Below are 14,332 nucleotides of genomic sequence, written 5' to 3'. Positions count from 1 at the left end.
TGCATGGAGTGTGGACAGAGCTTTTCTTGGAATAAGGTTATACATGGACATCATAGAATTCAACTTGGAGAGAATGATGTTAATTGACACAAGAGTGTCATTCTAACATGTACAAAAGCAACTCTTGCACATTTTGGAAATTCAAGCTCAAAGTTGGGACATTTCATCACATGTGGTGTATTGTAGAAAGATTGTACTAAAATATGTTCCATTCTGGAAGTAAACAAGGTTAAATGAAACTAGAGTTTTATATGCTGAGAATGTTGGATGATCAAAGCATGGGTAGTTACTGCGAGATACTCAAGTAAGAATTGACTGTACACAGGGATGGAAGGAATGTTTTATTCCAAAGCAAAAACAATGGCTTATGAAGACCTGCAAATTAGCCACAACGAACAAACTGACAACAACAACATGGGCAAATGTCAGTTGTAATAGGTATTAATTGGAAGAGTGTTATAACAAATAGAAGTGTTATATGATATTATCTAAAGTGAGTAGAATAATGAAAGATAAAAATTAACAGATAGAATGAGGCTTTTAGGCACGTATCCCTGTCTGTTTGTTAGTTCAGTTGTGTGTCTATGTAGGTCACTGTTTTGCAAGTGTGTTAGTTTCTGATTTAGTTTTGTATCTCATGTAGTAGTTAGTTTCATGTTCAGTTGAAGCATTATAAATTATTTCTGCCTTCCTTGTATTGTTACTTTTAATTTTTTTATTTTCAAAAAATAGGGTGATTTATAAGGGTCAAAACGGCTGAAACTGGAGGGGTGGGTAGAAATGGCTGACTTATCAATTTTCTGTATTTGAAAACAAATTGTAATGCTTAGAACCGCTATTATGAATTGTGATGCATGTTAACTATATAACTATATACAATTGATTATAGACATATAATTGACACTGAATCAGACATGTATACAATAAATTAGTCTTGATGTATCAAGGGTGTGTGTGTGTGTGTGTAAGGAACTGGAGTGTTTGTGTGGGTGCTTGTGAAGAACAGAAGAAACAGGCCTCAAAAGAAAATGGAGTCCACGCAAAGTCTGACATGGGATGGACTTGGCGGGTGAAGCAAGGAATCAGCAAGGCGTCTCTCACCTGGCAAGACGGAACGAGGGTCCAGGAAGGCCTATCCGAATAACCACGGGCAATGAAGTGTGCAGCTGGCACCCCATACGTCATGCAGCCTGAGACTGAGCATGTTTTGAAACCAGGCCGTAAGAACAGAAGGAACCGAAAGAAGGACGAAACTTTAGGCCAGGGGTCCTCAAACTTTTGAAGTGGGGGGCCGGTTGACGGTCCTTCAGACTATTGGGGGGGTGGACTATGGTGAAATAGTCCAAAATTAGGATTGTTGTTGTTGTGTGCCTTCAAGTCATTTCAGACCTAGGACAACCCCAAGTCTAAAGTTCAGGACAGGGGCCAGGTCAATGACCTTGGGGGCCGCATCTGGCCCATGGGCCTTCGTTTGGGGACCCCTGCTTTAGACTATCAAATGCAGGGGCCTCAAAGATCCAGCACGCTTTCCGGAACCGCCGAGACCACGTCTGTCGGGAGAACGTGATCACCTCTTCCGAGCAGGGCCTGTGCGTGAGAATATGGATGTATGGGTCTGCGTGTGGGTGAGAGCTCTCTCGGGATGTGATTTTGATATGATTGTGATGTGATTATCAATAAAGGTTGTAATGAAAGTGTTAAAACCAAATTTGGTCTCTGAGCCTCGTTGATCCATCACGATTCCCTAAACACTCTGCATCCATCAAAAGAACAGGAACCCTTTCGGTTCATAACACTTGTATTATTATTATTATTCTGTTAATATGTTTATATTATTGTTATCTATCTAAATCTAATCTATCTAAATGTAATCTTTCTTCTAAGTCTAAATCCAATCTAATCTAAATCTAAATCCATAATAAAAGTGAAAACCTGTATATGTGTGGATGTGGCACGGGTGTCCACTCACACAGACAGCCTCCCTCCGGCCTCCACAAACAGGCCACACTTCCCACTGCTGAGAAGCCAGCAAGTCACTCCTTTGCACTGACATTACGGTTACTGCGAGCGCCATGAACATGTAGCCCAAACCCTGCCAATGTCCTTCCCAAACACTACGGCCCACCACCCAAGGAATGCTTTTATTTGGGGATCGTTTCATCCTAAATTTTGCTTTTTCTTCCACCACAGGCAGGCATCCCAGGGTTCTCCATTGCTGAGAAATTTGCATGACCCCGCCTACTGCCCTTTCCAATCTCTCTGCATAACAAACACAGCAGAACTGAGCAGAAACTTAACATACTGGAGGAGTTTGGGGATTGACTCCACATGGTGGAAGTTGTAGTTCACCCTGCATCAAGTCAGAGCACTGGGATTGGAATTTAGAGGAGTTGTAGTTCACCTCCACCCAGAATGCTATGAACCCAAACAATGATGGGTCTGGACCAAACTTGCCATGCAGACCCGATATGCCCAGATTTGAATACTGGTGGATTTGGAGGGGAATTGGCCTGCACATTTGGGGGTAGTTTATAGTTCACCTGCAATGAATGAGCACTTTGAACCCCACCAATGATGGACCAGGACCAAGCTTGGCACACAGAGCCTCCATAACCAATACAACTTATTGGACAAGTTTGGGGGAAAGGGAGTTATAGTTCACCTGCATCCAGAGAAACAGTGACCCCCACCGACAATGGACCACGACCACACTTCGCACAGAGAAGCCTCATGACCAACTGAACACACTGCAGGTGTTTGTGGGAAGGGGCCTTTATTTTGGGAGTTGTGGTTCACCTGCATCCAAAGGCCAGTGAACCCAGCCAATGATGGATCTGGACCAAACTTGGCACACAGACTGGACATTGCCTGCTGTGGATACTGACAGATGTTTTGGGGCAATTGCCCCGGGACTCTGGGAGTTGTGGTCGTTCACCCCCATCCACAGAGTACTGCAGCCAGCCGATGGCCAGACAACGACAGATCTGGACCACACTTGGTACACAGGCCCAAAATGGCCAACTTTTAATACTAGCAGGGTTTGGGGAGGATGGAGCCACGATTCTGGGAATTGTAGTTCACCCACTCCAAACAGAATACATAACAGTGAAAGACAAATAATACCATTCTCAAATGACCAGGGCACCGCCAGGTCCCCAAGCTAGTATTATTAAATTCTATTATTGTATTGTATTATTTATTATAGGATTATTCTATATTTTTATATTCTATTTTTCTATTATTATACTATTCTGTTGTTGTTTCCTCATTCGGTCCCTTCCGACTCTTGGTGACCTCCTGGACCAGCCCAGGCCAGAGCTCCCTGTCGGCCGAGGCCACCCGCACCTCCTTCAAGGTGGAGTCAGTTCCTTCAAGGATGCCATCCACTCGTCTTGCCCTCGGTCGGCCCCTCTTCCTTTTATTTATGCTCTTCCCCTTGCATTTTCCCCATCATCATTCTCTTCTCCAAACTTTCCTGTCTTCTCATGACGTGGCCAAAGGGCTTCACCTTTGCCTACAAGTCAGTCGGGCTTTCTTTCCTGGCGGATGGACTGGTTGGATCTTCTTGCCAAGGTCCAAGGCACTCCCAGGGTTTTCCTCCAACACCACAGTTCCAAAGCGTCTCTCTTCCTTCCTTCGCTCAGCCTTCCTTATGGCCCAGCTCTCTCTCGCATCCATAGGTTACTACTGGGAATACCACTGCTTTAGCTACGTGGAGTTTTGTTGCCGGTGTGATGTCTCTAGGTTAAGGGATCATCATCAAGTCTGCAGATGACACCAAACTGGGAGGGATAGCTAACACTCCAGGAGACTGGAGCAGAATTCAAAACGATCTTGACAGACGAGAGAGATGGGCCGAAACTAACAAGGGACAAAGATACTTCACTTCGGCAGAAAAAATGGAAATCAAAGATACAGAATGGGGGACGATGCCTGGCTTGACAGCAGTACATGTGAAAAAGACCTTGGAGTCCTTGTGGACAACAAGTTTAACATGAGCCAACAATGTGATGCGGCTGCTAAAAAGGCCAATGGGATTCTGTCCTACATCAATAGGGGAAGAGCGTCTAGATCCAGGGAAGTCCTGCTCCCCCTTATTCTATTCTGCCTTGGTCAGACCACACCTGGAATCACACTGTGTCCCATTCTGGGCACCACAGTTGAAGGGAGATGTTGACAAGCTGGAGAGCGTCCAGAGGAGGGCGACTAAAATGATCAAGGGTCTGGAGAACAAGCCCTATGAGGAGCGGCTTAAAGAGCTGGGCATGTTTAGCCTGCAGAAGAGAAGGCTGAGAGGAGACATGGTAAGCCATGTACAAATACGTGAAGTCATAGGGAGGAGGGAGCAAGCTTGTATATATATAAACCCCACTTGTCTAGTTCCCAACAGACCTCACAACCTCTGGGGACGCCTGCCGTAGGTGTGGGCAAAACGTCAGGAGAGAATGCTTCTGGACCATGGCTATACAGCCCGGGAAACTCACAGCAACCCAGCGATTCCAGCCATGAAACTCTTCATGATATGACAATATTGGGTACTAGAGTCTCACTGATCCAACATTCTGGATTATCCAATGCATTTTTGTAGTCAATGTTTTCAATACATCGTGATATTTTGGTGCTAAATTCGTAAATACAGTAATTACAACATAACATGACTGCGTATTGAACTACTTTTTCTGTCAAATTTGTTGTAAAACATGATGTTTTGGTGCTTAATTTGTAAAATCATAACCTATTTATTTAATATTTGTTTAATGGGCTTTTCCTCAATCTCTCCTTATTAGCCAACATATTCGCCTATCCAACGTTCAGCCCGCCCGTTGACGTTGGATAAGTGAGACTCTACTGTATCAATGATTACATGATTCATTATTATACTGCCATAACAGTGGGTTAAACCGCTGAGCTGCTGAACTTGCTGAACTGAAAAGATGCCAATGTGAGTAGATGAATAGGTACCACCAGCGGGGGGGGGGGGGCTCTCCACGCAGCCTTGCCCATGGCCGCGTGAACCTGGAGGCGTGGCTTAGGAGCGGGGAAGAGCACCAAGGGCAGAGTCGGGCTGGACTGGCCTTCGTGTCCGGGGAAAGCCTCTCGCTTGACTAAGGCAGCCTTCAGGGATCTGCGGGACTCTCTGCCGAAGGAGGAGGGAGTTTCCTGTGAGCCGAGGCCGCCCTCCCTCCCTCCCGCCCGCAGGCACGCGAAGCCCCGCCCCACCGGAGGGCCGGAGGGCAGCTGAGCCGGGCTCCTCCCAGCGGCCCGCTTCCGGCAGACGGGACTCGAACCCGCGACGCCCGCTCTCTCTCTCTCTCTCTCTCTCTCTCTCTCGTGCCTGAGCCGCTTGACCCATCGCGCCACTCAGCTCTGTGGGGAGAGGGAGGGGGCGGGGCTCTGACGTCACCAGAGCCAGGCTGGGAGGGGCGCCCTCGAACGGCCTCTGCGCTGGGCGGGGCTTCGAGAGGCAAGGCCCCGCCCTCCCCTGCTCAGCCAATGAGGCCCCTCCCTTCCCCTGCCAGGCCAAAGCCCCGCCCCTCCCTCCCGTCTCTCAAAGGGAGAAGCCCCGCCCCCCGGAAGGAGGGGCGGGGCTTCTTCCTGGCTGGGCCTGCGCAGAGCCTCTCTCGCCGCCATTGTTTTCTGAGGCGCTTCCTCTGGAGCCGCGAAGGAGGAGAGAGAGAGAGAGAGAGAGAGAGAGAGAGAGAGAGAGAGAGGTTTGTGTTTATATTGATCTTGTCTTCCCTTGCCTCTTTCCCAGTCTCCTGAGTAAAAACTTCCGTTCCCGAGAACAACAAAGGCGAAACTCCACTAGGTGTCTCTTCAATTACAGTGCCTACTTGCATTGGTTCAGATGAAACCAGGGAAGTTTCCACCGTTTGTTCCGCTGTTGTTACTATCTCTACCTCCCCTTTCTCTTTCTTCCTCTCGTCCTCCTGCTTTTTTGCTTTATTCTTCTTCTTCCTCTGTCTCTGTTCCTTCACCAAAAGACCTTCAACATCTGCTCCCCTCTCCATCACCACAGCAGCCTCCAACATTTCCTCATTTGTCACTTCTTCCATTGGAAATTTGTCCTCTCCCCCACCAGCTTCCTCCCTTTCTGCCAATACGTGGAATCTATTTATCTGCTCATTAGGGCCCCTTTCCTGCCTCTCCTCCTGGCCCTTCTCTTGCCTCCGGACCCCTTTTCCTTGCACCACGCTCCATTCGAGGTCCCCTGCCTCACTCTGGACATTTTCCATCGTAGGCTCTGAACCTTCTACTCCCTGTCTTTTCCTAGATGGCAAGTCCTCCCTCCTCGTCCTCAAGGCCTCCCTCAACACTCTGGTGTGCTCTCTGGCCTGAGCTCGTTCTTTCCCCGTTTTGGCGACATGTTGGGCCTTCTCAAAGACCCCCTCGTCCTGCTGGTTATAATAAGCTTGGGGGCACCAGAAATAAGTATGACCTAAGTCACCACAGAAATTACACCTAATGCTACTGTGACCGGTTGCCGTGTGGTGGCCCCTGGTCCCGCACCGTGAGCACAAAGGGGAGGTGCAAAGGCGCCTCTGATGGTCATAAGAACCACACTGGAAACAGGCCTGCGGTTGACCAGCATACCTAGTGATCCCCCTATCTGCTCCTAAAAAGAAATATTTGGGGAGCTTCCCATGTCTGTACTCGGGATCCTCGTTCTTAAATGAGACCTATATTCCCCAGTCCAATAGCCCTGCTCATCCTCCTTCTTATCTGGCCCTGACAAAATGACAGCGTATTTAGAAACCCACCTAGCCACGTCTTGGGCAGGGATCGTGGTAGTTCTAAAACTTATGGTCAAAACTTTTGTATCTCCCCTAAATAACGGGATCAGCTCATATTCCGCCAAAAGATCCGGCATCACATTTTTAACTGTTTTGCAGTTCATCCAGAAATCCCTATAGACCTTTTCGGAAGCGAGACAAACATCTATTTCTTTAGACCCCGGGAGCTGAATGATTGCTAACACATCTTCCCTGCTGGCCTCTAAAGCATCCTTCAGGAGTTTCTTTGAGAGATAACTCCTCGACCCTCTCTCTGGATCCGACCCTAGGTATCTGAAGCGTACCACATAACGCAATCTGGGGTTCCTCACCTCGGAAGCTTGGCCAAAGAAGAGGTCGAGATATTCCTCCTCTTCAATCAAGTTAGGAAAACCATAGGGACGTTGGCCAGGGTTCCCACCGCCCCTCCCCGCCACATTAGCATAGGTTCTCCCTCCCCGTTTCTGCTGTTGTGGTTTCGAAGAACCTGGAGTTGCCTCCCCGTGAAACTCCCCCCCTCGTCTACGGTCCCTTTCCCCTTTTTCTGGAAGTCCATCTAGACCAGACTTTTTACTAACATTAATCTCACCCGCTCCTCCGTCAACCTCCGAGGCATGTCTAGTCCCATTGTCCATAGTCTCAGGCTCCTGGAGGAAACTCCTTTGTCTCGGTGTCAGTTCCTTTAGTGTTTCCTCAGTGTTCTTTGGGATGGAAATTAAGTCCTTCATAGGGGAGAAAAACCCCGGGTCCGCAACATCCTCCAAAGCATTTCCACCAGCCACCCTGTCTGGAAGCATCAGACCAAATCCCTCCTCCCCAACAAGTAAACCTTTTCCAGTTTTCCCAGCCACTGCCCCCAGTTCAGAGTCCACCTGATCTGCCCAGTCCCGTTCTCTTCTGGGCTTCTTCTTGGCACTTTTGGGAGTCCCGGCATCAAGGTCTGAACCACTGATATCACTAAGAGCCCCCCCTCTTTGCCTCACTTTCTCCTGGTTCTTTGTCCCCTGATCCCAAGGAAAGAGGAGTTGAGGTCAAAGATCCCGAACGGTTGTCTTCCACCAGGTTCTGTTCTCTTTCTCCACTCTGGATGCCTTTCTGGGATCCGCATCTTTCTTCTCCCCTCGGATCGAAGCCCAGCTGCTTGGAAATCTTCTGCCGTTGTCGTAGATCCGCCACAACGGTCAGGAGCCACTCCATCAGAGCTTCTCTGGATACCATCTTGCTCGTGTTGTCCACTTGGGCCCAGACCAAAGGAGTCTGATTCTCGAGAGATCATTGCCATATCCGGTGAATCTCTTGAAAAGTTTTAATCAACTGGGCCTCCGAAAGCCAATCGGGTAAAACGATGACAGAAGTCTTGGGCTTCCTGGCCAGGAGCAGGTGTTGGATAATCTCCAAGGACAAGGTTCGGGCATGAGCCACTTGTTTTTGGGACTGGGCCACTCTCAGACCCGAGAGGACAGCCTTTAAGACAGGAAAGCTCTTCTCCAGGATCCCCCAAAGTCGATCCCTGTTGTACTTCTTGAAATTCGGCAGGCGGTCCTGAGATGTCGGCAAGGCCAGGTGGGCCACCGCAAAGCCCCACAGCTTTAAAGTGTCATGCCTATGAAATTCTTTGGGCAAAATGATGTTGGTCACTTTACCCCAGTTGGTGTGCAGGCACTCTGTCCAGGCAGCCATAATCTGCCTCTCTCGGGAAAGGGTCTTGATCTGGGATGTCTCAGAAAGCACGGCTTCCGAATCGGCCACTTCCTCCTCCGCCATGCTTTGGAAATCTCCCGGGACGTTTCCTTTCTTTTAGGCAAGGAGATAGAGGACCTTTCCTCTTCCGAGTCTTGCCTTGTCTTTAAAGGGGAGCGGTCACGATCCTCACTCAAAGTCCCAACCTGTAAAGGAATTCCCATTTGGGATTTTCGAAGCCTGAGTTTTCTTGCCAAGTCTTCTTTATGTCTTTTAAATTGATTCAGGAGGACAGATTCCCTTTCAATATATCCCTTTATGTCTTTTATGACTTCTGTATTGAATGAAGAAATACATTTTCTCTTTTCCCAAAAAGAATTATAGTCTTCCAAGGATCGTTGTTGGGCTGCTTTCAAAAGAAGGTTTATGCCTTCCTGTTTTAACTCTTGAATAAATTCTTTAAGCTGGTCAATGCCCAATTCCACTATGCTCCTGCTTTTTCTTAAAGTTGAATCTTTTTGTAAAAAGTCTCTGAAGCCTGTTGGTTCAGTCTCACGATCAGATATTTCAAAGTCCTCAGGGATTAACTGTAAGCATTCCTGTAGTTTACTTATATCCAAATTATATGTTTTATTTTCCATGTCCTCATAAAAGAAAGTTTGCAGAAATTGCTCTGCCTGGGCTTGAGTTTTCCTCTTCTCCTCCTCCTGCCCCCCTGTTTCCATGGTTACAGGGTGAGTCTGCAAAAGGGATTCTACTTTCGTTTTTGCTGCTTTTGTTTGCTTAATGGCTTTTGCAGCCCCCTTCTCTCTGCTTTTAGAGAAAAGTACTGGTGCTTTAAACATTACAAAAGTCTCTCCTTTATCAGTCAACATGTAAAGCCTTTTGCATTGAATCTACAGCCATTCCTTCTGTTTCTGTCCCAATATGGAGTGTTGGGGGCGTGGCCTCTCCTCCTGCTGCTTGGCTCCATGAGGGAAAAGTTTGTCTTTCAAGCATTTGCAAATATTCTCCTTTTCCCAGCTGGCTATTGCTGCTAGAATTAACATTCAAATCTTTATCCATAACATTTGGCTCATGTTTATCTTGAGTTTGCAGCAAGTTTGAATTGTCTTTTGAAAATCTTTCCTTTCCTATTGTAGTCTGGGGTGCTTTCCCCCCCACTCCAGGCTTTCTTCCTTCTCCTAAAAATTCAAACTCCTTTCTTAAAACTTTATCAACTACTTTGACACCTTGAGAAGTTACTCTTGGTGTCTCTTCTATTCTCAAACTGGTCTCTTTTACAATTGCAGGTTTCAATGTACTCACAGGCTGTATGCAGGCTGTTGCTGGTGCTGCTGGAGTCTGAGCCTCCATTTTGTCCATAATGGCTGCAGGCTGGGAAGGGGGCTGTGTTTGAAAGCCCACAAACTCCCCAAAATCATCCCTTTGGGGGTCCACACTTGCATCTCCTGATGCCAGGAAGGTTCCCATGCCCTCTCCAATCATTGGAGAGGCAGCATCTTCAGCGGGTGCCAAGTTATCCAATGTTTTGCCACCAGCCTCTGAGGAGCTGCAGAAAGCAAAACTGCCTCCTCCTAGGGTTAGGGTTAGGGTTGATATTTGTGTTTGGTTATGTTTATGTTAGGGGTTAGGGTAGTTGTGGTTGGGGTTGGGGTTAGAGTTAGGGTTGATATTTGTGTTTGGTTACGTCAATGGTTAAGGTTGTGGTTAGGGGTTGGGTTAAGGAGTCAAGAGTCAGGGGTTATGGGTCGGGGTTGGGTAGGTTAGGGTTGAGAGTTAAGGGTCAGGGTCAGGGTGAGGTATTCCCGCTGTCTAGTTCCCTATGCGCCTTCCCTCCTCCCCACATGAGGAGCAAAAAAGACTCACCGGGATGTGGACCAAACCAGGCGACACAGGTACAGGCTGCAAAGGCAACGGGCAAGAAGCAAGAACCACGAGAGAGAGAGAGAGAGAGAGAGAGAGCGACTGCCTTCCTACCTTCCTGCTGTGAACAGGAAAGTGAGCTTCCAAAGGGAACGGCCTTCAGAGGGAGATGCTGCAGCGCATCACAAGGGTCTCCATGGCGCCCCCTGCAGGCACAGAACAGCCATCCAGGGAGGGAGGGGGGAGGGGGGGAGGAAGAGCTCCCTTGATGGACAGGACCAGAGGAGGGGCAGGATGGGAAAGCCATCCTCATAATATATAATAATCATAATAATATAACATCAGAAAAAGAATACAATAATATATGATAAAATATCATAAGAATTATTATATTATATCATAATTGTAATTTGACTTTGGTCAAAGCACAGGATCGTATATTTTGGCAAAAGGTAGATTTGCGTGAAGCCCAAAGGAGTGGACCGACATCAAATCGGATAGGATAATTATGATATTGTATTATATTATAATATTACAATGATCTTATCCTATCCAATCTGACATCGATATTATCATAATAAAGCAATAATCATGCGATAGTATAATAATTGTAATATATTATAATGACCTAAGAGCCCCGGTGGCGAAGTGTGTTAAAGAGCTGAGCTGCTGAACTTGCAGACCGAAAGGTCGCAGGTTCAAATCCGGGGAGTGGAGTGAGCACCCACTGTCAGCTCCAGCTTCTGCCAACCTAGCAGTTTGAAAACATGCCAATGTGAGTAGATCAATAGGTACCACTTCAGGTAACGGCCCTCCATGCAGTCATGCCAGTGGCCACATGACCTCGGAGGTGTCTATGGACAACGCCGGCTCTTTGGCTTAGAAATGGAGATGAGCCCCAACCCCCAGAGTCAGACATAATAGTTCTGTTATAAAATTGAAATATATTATATTGTGAAATGAGGTAAATCTGTGGAAGGGAAGGGGGCTTGGCTGGGACCTCACGAAGGAAGGCTTTCCCATAGACGGTCACTGTGAGGTTATTCTGTAATATAGGGCAGCATTATGATTATTATGTTATTGTGTTATTATATATTATTATCATTTTATTTATTACTAGCTGTGCCCGGCCACGCGTTGCTGTGGCAAAATATGGTGGTATGGGAAATAAAGTATTCAGGAACTGGTGGTAGTTAAGGTAAAGGGTAAACGTTTTCCCCTGACATTAAGTCCAGTTATGTCTGACTCAGAGTGTTGGTGCTCATCTCCATTTCTAAGCCGAAGAGCCAGCGTTGTCCGTAGACTCCTCCAAGGTCATGTGGGATGACTGCATAGAGCGGTGTTACCTTCCCACCAGAGCAGTACCTATTGATGCACTCACATTTGCATGTTTTTGAACTTCTGGGTTGGCAGAAGCTGGGGCTAACAGTGGGGGCTCTCTCCGCTCCCCGAATTCAAACCTGCAGCCTTTCGGTCCAGAAGTTCAGCAGCTCAGCGCTTTAACACGCTGCGCCATCAGGGGATATTATTTCCTAAAGGTTGTGAATATACAATATTTCTGATTGGTTTTTTTTGTCTGTTGGAGGCAAGTATGAATGCTGCAATTAGAAAAAATGATTAGGATGTAATGGCCTTGCAGCTTTAAAGCCTGGCTGCTTCCTCCCTGAGTGAATTTTTTGTTGGGAGGTGTTAGCTGGCCCTGATTCTTTCCTGTCTGGAATTCCCTTGTTTTCAGAGTGGTGTTGTTTGCGATATTTTATGTGCTTCTACTGTCTGTGGCCCTGAGAAAACAGAGGATTTGCCAGACTTTGATGATGGGAATACTTTGTTGGGAGGTGTTAGCTGGCCCTGATTGTTTCCTGTGTGGAATTCCCCTGTTTATTTACTGTCCTGGTTTTAGAGATTATATTGTTCTGCATTATTCTATCCCAGTAATTATTTCATATTAAAGTAGAATCTCACTTATCCAACATTCACTTATATAATGTTCTGGATTATCCAACGCAGTCTGCCTTTTCATAATCAATGTTTTTGTAGTCAGTGTTTTAAATTCATTGTGATATTGTATGGTAAATTTGTAAATACAATACAGTAGAGTCTCACTTATCCAACATAAACAGGCTGGCAGAATATTGGATAAGCGAATATGTTGGATAATAAGGAGGCATTAAGGATAAGCCTATTAAACATCAAATTAGGTTATGATTTTACAAATGAAGCACCAAAATATCATCTTAGACAACAAATTTGGCAGAAAAAGTAGTTCAATACACAGTAATGCTATGTAGTAATTACTGTATTTATGAATTTAGCACCAAAATATCACAATATATTGAAAACATTGACTACAAAAATGCATTGGATAATCCAGAACATTGGATAAGCGAGTGTTGGATAAGTGAGACTCTACTGTAATTACTACATAGCATTACTGCGCATGGAACTACTTTTTCTGTCAAATTTGTTGTATAACATGATGTTTTGGTGCTTAATTTGTAAAACGATTACCTAATTTGATGTTTAATCGGCTTTTCCTGAATCCCTTCTTATTATCCAACATATTCACTTATCCTGCTGGCCTGTTTATGTTGGATAAGTGAGACTCTACTGTATATTGATAATCTTCTATTATCTGCTTAGAACTGGATTATATGAGGCCCCTTCTTCACAGCTGTATAAAATGCACACTGAAGTGGATTATATGGCAGTGTGGAGTCAAGATAATCCAGTGCAAAGCAGATAATGTAAGATTATAAATGGGTTATAGAGCTGTGTAGAAGGGCCTTGAGTCTACACTGCCATATAATCCAGTTAAAATCGGATAATCTGTGGAAGAAGCCTCAGTGAGGCCTAAATCAGCCTGTCCCCTAACAGAAACCTGGCTGTCCCTTGGCTGGTTGCTAGGCAACCAAGTGGGCAGAGATTAGCCCTCTAAACTGGCAGCAATTGGATAAAAAAAATTATTGCTCTCCCTCTAATTAGGACTTTATTTTTCTTTTCTTTTTGTTGTATCAACCTGGAGGCATGGATGATGGGTTGTGTTGTCAAATTTCGAGGTTGCGGGGCCTGTACTTTTGTTGTTTTGTCCACTGCCCTGATGCCATCACTCTTTTATATATATAGATTTTATTATACTGTTATTATATTATCAAATAATATTATAATATAATATGATTTGATTTTTTTTTCCGTGTCAGGAGCAACCGGAGTTGCTTCTGGAGTGAGAGAATGGGCCGTCTGCAAGGACGTTGCCCAGGGGACATTGCCCGGATGTCTTGATGTTTTACCGTCCTTGTGGGAGGCTTCTCTCCTGTCCCCGCGTGGAGCTGGAGCTGACAGAGGGAGCTCACCCGCGCTCTCCCCGGGTGGGATTCGAACCTGGCAGCCTTCAGGTCAGCAGCCCAGCCTTCAAGTCACGAGGCTTTTATCCCCTCGGCCACCGGAGGCTCCTATATTTGATAATAATATTATATAATAACATTCTCTAAAAGTATTATTATTAATAATATTATTATTATAACAACTCGGCGTTGCCCAGGTTATTTGAGCAAGTCGGTGTTTTTATTATTGTCCAAAAGGCATAAGGAATGGGATGAACTACAACTCCCATCATGCCCGGTTCTCCCCCAGAAACTCCGTCAGGACTTCAAGGGTGTGACGTCGGGCAACTCTGCTCAGGAGCCCCGCCCTGCCGCCCGTCCATCAAAGGAGGGGGAGCAGGAAGCAGCCAATGGGGGGCCTCCGGTGGGCGGGGCGTCCCGGGCTCAGCCAATGGGAGGGGGCGAGGGCGGGCTCCGGGGAAGGAGGAGGACGAGGAGGAAGATGGGGGCGCCTGGCCTGGCCTGAGGCCTGGTCTGTGTCTGTGAGGCGGGAAAGAAGGCGGCGGAGGGAAGAGGACGGAGAGAGAGAGAGAGAGAGAGAGAGAGAGAGAGAGGTCTGTGGGGAGAGGGAGGGAGGGAGGGAGGGAGGGAGGGGGCTCGCCTGGGGTGCCCGGGGGGGAGGCGCAGGGGCCC

The 14,332-nt window shown here is 46.7% G+C and overlaps 2 protein-coding genes across 2 annotated transcripts in view; one reads left to right on the top strand and one right to left on the bottom strand.

Annotated features, from left to right (window-relative positions):
- LOC134294582 (zinc finger protein 658B-like) overlaps positions 1 to 14,332 on the bottom strand; it is a 191,908-nt gene that overhangs the window by 73,304 nt on the left and 104,272 nt on the right. The window lies entirely within an intron of this gene.
- The window catches only part of LOC134294564 (uncharacterized), a 406,638-nt gene that overhangs the window by 312,491 nt on the left and 79,815 nt on the right, over positions 1 to 14,332 (top strand). The gene's annotated exons all lie outside the window — the stretch shown is intronic.

Source organism: Anolis carolinensis, unplaced genomic scaffold, assembly GCF_035594765.1.
Source record: "Anolis carolinensis isolate JA03-04 unplaced genomic scaffold, rAnoCar3.1.pri scaffold_17, whole genome shotgun sequence".
NCBI lineage: Eukaryota > Metazoa > Chordata > Lepidosauria > Squamata > Dactyloidae > Anolis > Anolis carolinensis.
This window is presented reverse-complemented; position numbering and strand designations above follow the sequence as displayed.